The sequence below is a fragment of the Macaca thibetana genome, chromosome 3 (assembly GCF_024542745.1).
Source record: "Macaca thibetana thibetana isolate TM-01 chromosome 3, ASM2454274v1, whole genome shotgun sequence".
NCBI classification, from domain to species: Eukaryota; Metazoa; Chordata; class Mammalia; order Primates; family Cercopithecidae; genus Macaca; species Macaca thibetana.
In genome coordinates, this window is record NC_065580.1 from 71279068 (window position 1) to 71286097 (window position 7030).

Below are 7030 nucleotides of genomic sequence, written 5' to 3' on the forward strand. Positions count from 1 at the left end.
CCTTGAATGAACCACTGGGGCTCCCACTACCGTTCAGATGAGTTCCAAGAGGGTTATAACTTCTAAGCACTGTCTCTGCCATGACAACAAATCTAAGCTGTCTTTCTGAGGATGAAATACCAACCTACAGCCAGCAGATACTCAAACATGTGAACAAGTCCAGCCAAGATCAGCAGGGCAAACTTCCAGACCCATAGCTAACCACAGATGCATAAGTGAGCCCAGTTAAGACCAGAATAACTATCCGATTGATCTATAAATTCCAGAATAACTACACCATAGTCCATGGACTTCCACTGATCCTGATCCAATTATAACAGCAACCATAGCAGAAACACAGTCTTGTAGACTAGACCATGATGGTGGGAGGTGGGGGAAAGCAGAACTACAACTTAGTGCTAACATGAGAAGTCAGTAGTGGTAATCCTAAGAGTGGAACTGGCAAGGAGATTTAGGGGAGTAATTCAGATCATAATTTAGGATCCTGAATATGATTAGGGAAAAACCATGATTTTGATTTTGGACGATTTTGATGGAGATGGTAGAGATGTTTGACAACAGTTGGCAATGTGGACCCAGGGTTTGGAAAACAGTTGGCGGTAGATGAGCTAGCAATGAGATTAGAGGAGAGAAAAGGCTGATGCTTTAGCCTTGGTTAAGGCTAAATTAGAGAAAACAAACGGGAAGAAGAGTCTATTAAAAAAAAAAAGGACAAAGTAAACAGAAAGAAATCCAGGACATTGCAGTGTCTTAAAAGGCATGAGAGCAGATAATTTCAAGAAGTGGGGCATTAAACACTGTCAAGAGCTGTAGCAACATGAAGGCAAATAAGAACTCAAAGTTCCTATTATCAGGGGATTGGTGAATGAAAAAGAACAAATATTTTAAGACAGTGAGAATTATAGTAAAATAAGGACTTTGATTTATAATTTTGAAGTATTTAACAAGTTTTTGTAAATGTCATGCAGGCCTAGTATCAACAGAACAAAGGATATGGGGGAAAAAGTGACCAGGAGGATAGCCAGTGTGGGAGTCTCTAGAAGAAAGGTATTTATCAGGAAAATATAACTACTATTTTTATAAAATTACTGTCATTGCTTATAAAAACCACAATACTCCTTGAAGTCTGAAAACACTTTGAATATGCTTCACTTTGCAGATTTAGAAAAGTTCCCTGGTGAGGGTTCAGTTTTGAACGAAGAGAAGCCAACAACAACAACAAAAAATCAGATTATATAAGAAGCCAAGTATAATCTCTCTTTGATGGCACTCACTGGGTATCCTATGAATTTCTAATCAAGAGCTTCTAATTGATAAAGCTTTGATAGCACAAAAGGTCACCATGGATTACTTGGTCCTGCTTTGCAACATACTGTGCTCTTCACAAACATTAGCAATTAACTGCAATAAATAATGGCATGAGTCACCCCTTCAAACATAGGGCAGCATCCTGAAGACCCTTACCTGCAGTAAACAGCAGTCGGAACTGGCCTTTGTTGCAAACACTTTTCAGTTGCTTTCCATACCACTGTTAAATTCTCCTCTGAAGTTTATGATTTTTTTTCCATTGAACATACACATTTATATGGGGTATAATTCTATTCTCTCACATAAGACAACCATATTTTCAAACAAAGTTTCCATATCATAAGTGATACATGTATGAACTTGTCATTTTTGTAAATCTATTTAATTAAATTATTCTTTTTTTTAACCAAGAAACTTTTACTGTCCTAATGATTTATTATTTTAATTCAGGCCAACTGGCAAGAAGGAATTAGGTGCCATTCTGTTGTAACATGTCTCATTTCCATTCCAATTTTGTTCACAATAAATGTGTTACAGTTCTTCCATTGGCAGTCAAGGAAACCTCATACAAAAGCAGCTTTTACTTGCAGTTATAACAGAGCCAAGCAATACATACGCTATTTGACAGTTTGGAATATCTGTTTTCCAGCATTCATCTGGAGCTGTTATTGGAACCATTAAAATTATTTTCTTTACAGTTTTTAAAGGCCCACGACATATTAATTTATCCTGATGGATGGTATAACGTGTTCATGTAAAAGAAAAACAAGTGTTACATAAAACATGACTAAGCTGTCAATCACCTCCTCTGTACCTTTCTTTTGACTCTATATGTTTAATTTATTCTCCATTGAAAATGGCAACCAATAAAAAACAAAACCCCCATTTTGATTTACTTTTTACTTTTTACACCCCTTATCACACTGAGCAATTTTTTGATCCAAAATAACACTGAAACTTTTGCTTTCACACAAAAGTAAACACAGATGGTCTGATAATAGTAGCGAACTTTACACAAGCTGCCTCATTTGAAGCAGGCCTCTTTAATGCCACATTTCATTAAATATGACCTGTCTTAAATCAGACAGGCTCTCCTGCAAGGAGCCAATCTTTATTTAAACTCAGTGTGGCCTGTCACTATAAAAGCTTTGCCTTCTTTGAACAGGGGTAGTAGACATTAAAGCTAAAGAACAGGGTGGGCCTCCTTACCCCAGCCAGGCCAATCCAATTTACAAACAGATTGTATTCAAAGGCTCTTTTGTCAGTCCATTGCAGGATTTTAAAAGCATTTTACCACAGAAACAATGTTATACCCACTGGTTAGGTTCTTAAGAAAGGCTATTTAAAAGATTAAGAGCCTATTTAACCCAACATATAGTTGTGCTAATAGTTTAAAAGGAATAAAATGCACCTGTGTTAAGTAATCCTATGGAATGATATACAATAATATCTCTGAGAAAATTCATTAAGGATTCTGACCATTTATGCCTGTGACACAACTTCTGGTAACATCATCCTCACTTCCCTCTTGCAGACCTCCTCTGCTACTGGGCAACAGGAGTTCGACTTCCTTGCCCTAAATATAAGCCACTAGTATTGGCCACTATCATCTGGAGCCAGGGCTCCGGCACAGTGGAAGATATAAGGGCTGATGAAGGCGGAAACTGGGTCTGAGGGGTGAAAGTGTGGGATGGGTCCAGGAAGTTAGGAATCGGCAAAAGTCTCCTGCCAGGGTACACCTGATGCCTCACTACTTGGTCTAGCCTGTGCACCATCATTCTTTTCTTCCAACAGCCCTGGGATTGTTCTGATTCTCCTCCAATTGCAACCACCTGTTGTTTCCACCAAGGTTTCACTCTTCCTCCTGGTCTACTGCATCACAGAACAGCAGTCTTGGCTTTTCCCCTTTGTTCCCATGTATCCTTTTGAAGTTTCCTAAAGATTGTCACAGCTGCTAACAAAGGAGGTCAAGAGATAAAAGTGCTTTTCCAAATTTACCTTCCACATCTTTTCTTTATTAATTTAGACTAAGTTGAGAAAAAAGCACACTTGGATGATAACAATCTGTTTGGTGCGGGTAGGGGACAAAAAGGTATAAATTTGTTTTACAACATTTAAGAGTAAGACAGCTCACATTAAATGGATATGTTCTACTCAGAAAAAAGAAAAAAGAAAAAAAAAACATCTGGCTCTGCCCTCACCAGCTAGAAGTATCAAGATATTCCAATTTACTTTTGGGTGACTGCCTTCTCCTCTTCAATGCCCCCCACCAGCATGGGGAAGCAGGATGGTGCCCTGAAAACAAAGTAAATCTCTCATGATTCTTAGGCCATTATGATCACCCATGAGATGTTAATTGCCTAAGTCCAGCAGTCCATTCAAAGAAGGACCACACCATTCTTCTGTGCCAGGGATCTTTTAAGCCAGCTTTCCTGACAGTTATAAATGTTTACTGTTCACAGTATCAACATGAACCACCTCAACTCCCCATCCAAAGACTTATTAAAAGGCAATGGGACAGGTTCCAACCATTCATAAAGCTATCACCTATATTAGTACTCCCCCCAAATCTCTGAAAGCTATTTCCACTCCTGCCAGTTCTGTTTCCTCTGCCCTCCCCAGAAAACCCCTCACTTTCATGCTCCCATTGCCTCCCTCCCCCAACATCTCTAATCCCAAAACGATAACATGGGTGATAGGGTTTTATTCCAGAGACCAAGAAACTTCCACTTTCATCCATGTTATTTTTCAGGCCTGCCATATAAAGGCAGTTTATAATACCTTGAAGCTAGGAATCCCAGAATCAGAACATAACAGCTTCTGGGGACAATGGAAACAACAACAACAACAACAAAATGTTCGTAAATTACCCTGACAAATACATTTGAGAGAAACACTCGGGCTCAAGTTTATCCAGTTATTTCATGATAGGTCTGCTATGAAGACCATGTCAGGACCTTAGATACAGGTACTGAGTAAATGGCATGGAGAATGAAGATGCTATAAAACAGACCTGTACACTGGGCCTGAGAGAACACCCCACCAGTAGCAGGGGATGTTTACTCTCCCCTTCTCTTTTCAGTATTCTTTTTTCTCTGCTTTATGATCTTGTCATTCATTCATTTGTAATATATAATCTCTAAAGCCAACATTTATAACTGGTTTACCATTTATCAGGTGGTATGACAAATAAATGATTAGTGTGATTATTTTAATTAATTCTCACAATTCAGTAAAATGGGTTATTATTACAACTTACAGATAAGGAAACTGACAATCCTCAAAAAACTATTATATGCATTTATAGCTACAAAGAACTTGTAGCTAAAAAGAGAATATAAGACTTCCTAATTATCAGAACAAAAGGACAAAACACAACAAAAATCAAAGAAAATACACCATATGGTGAAATTTTTAAAAATCAGTAAACACAGAAACTATAACCTAAAATACAATGTTAATACAGAGGCAAAAAATATCTGTCATATAACTAAATGTATATGGGATAAACTCTATATAAATAAAAGAGTTCCAGTTTTAATAAAGGTGGTCTAGGATTTGGTGGCCTCACTCAGAAAGTTGAGCTTTGCTTATTTTGAGGGTGCTCATCCCCATGGAGCATTTAATCATTCTGAAAGGGGCAGTTGAGAGGCTAAACAAGGCTTTTGATAGCACTAGGTGAGGGACAGACTAAACTATAGATCCTGAAGGAAAAGGAGGACTCATAAATACTCTTCATTTTGACTTCAGACCAAGGAGATGTCCTAGAAGGAAAGGTAAAGCAGAAGTAGACAGACCTATACAGTTTTAAATTGTTTCAGTCCCTGAAATTGGAATGAGGTGAGTCACAGATTGCTAAGGCCCACAGGTATTTGGCAGAAAACATAAATCTTCTAAGGAAGAAGTTAATATCATTCCACGTCTCAAATGTTTTCTAAACCTTGGCAAATATGATGTCAGGTACACAATAAAAAATAACCAGGCACATGAGGAAACAAGACAGTTTGAATGAAAGCCAAAACAACAGGAAATACAAATTTAAGAAAGTCTCCAGATATTGAATTTATCATGTAAGAACTTTAAAATAACTATTTTTGATAGATGTATAGATACATGGGAAGACATGTAGGAGGTATAATAAAATGTAAGGGGTGGAATATAGATGACAGGCAGATGTTAACTGTAAAATTCTTTCAACTTTTATATGTTTAAAATTTTTCAGAATAAAATTTTGGAAAAATAATATATTGAAAGGCTTAGCTTCCTGGTAGCTACAGGAGGGAAATAACAGAAGCACAACCACCTACATGTGGTCAGGATGACTGTGACTCTACAAGAGAGAAAATGGCCCACCTGCTCAGAAGTAAGCCTTTCCTGTCTTAGTGGTCTAAGGACAATTTAACCATGGATTCTCATAAAAGGAGCACCAGGTTTTTGTTGCTTTTTTTTTTTCCAAGATGGCTAACTAGGGATGTCAGATGCCAGTTCTCCTCAGAAAGAACAAAGTTATAGGTGAATGGTCAAAATCTGAATGAAAAAATGAGGGAAGAGAACCAGATCTGTCAGAGAGTCCAGAGAATGAAGCTGTAGTGCAGAAAAGGAAAGCAGCAGGAGTGCAGCAGAGATCAACCCCTAAGAAACCCACAGCCCTACGGAAAGGGTAGGGCTTCTCTGCTCCTCTTACCCCTGTAACAATTTGCTTACCACCAAATTTTTGAGGAGTCCCTGTGCTCTCATGACCCCAGGAAATGCTGTTGGTGGCTATCTAGGAACCTCCTGGGGATAGAGAACCAGGTACCAACTCACACAGAAGTGCCTGCATACCCCTTAGGCCCGAACTGAGACAGCAGTTGCCGTATTGGTTGTTCACCGATTATGGCTGACTGCCCTCCCCGGGGAACCTCAGCCTTTGAGTTGCCACATCACCAGACCCCCTACAAATGTACCCCACAACCTGCTTTGACCTTCACAACCACAGAGGGCCAGCAGGTCTCTAGGGAACTGCAGAATCTCTGGAGATCCAGCACTCAGTTTGGGCTGCCCCAAGGGAAGGGAAGAATTCAGCCCACCAAAGCCCCACTTAGGACAAAGAAAGCATGGGCAAGGCACCAACTGCTAAAGGGGAAGATACCAGTGGCCAGAAATGGACATGGACAAGGGGTCATCTCCCACTCCCCCATCTACTCTTGCAGACACAGGAGAGGCTCTCCCAGCTGGGAGCTGATGTGTGCGTACTTGCTGACTGCCACTCTCATTAGGGTTGCTTTCCAGTGCTTTTCATGGTAGCTGCATCCCTGATGAAAGTGATCCCCCACAGCAGGGGCTACCACAAAGGATAGGGCCCATCTCTGCACAGAATGGCAGCATCCCAGCAACACAAGGCACATAAGTACAAAATTATCTGCTTTGGACTGGGATAAGAGGCTCTGCACTGAACCCATTTTGGTGGTAGCTGCCGAAGGGGCATTCTCGCAGTCCATAGCCACACTGTAGCAGGGAGTCAAAGGGCAATGTCTATAAGAACTGAAGGTCATGAGCAATGTAACTAGGGTGTGATAGGGAAGTGGATTACATTCTTGCCGGCCCAGATTGAGAAGCTAGTGGAACTTCCCCCTCACCACTCCTTCCCCAAGAGACCTCAGTGCAGTCAAAAAGGATCTCCCCAGTCAGGAAAGTTGCCTCTATTCATTATCACTCTATTCATATCACTCCAGGGTGAGTT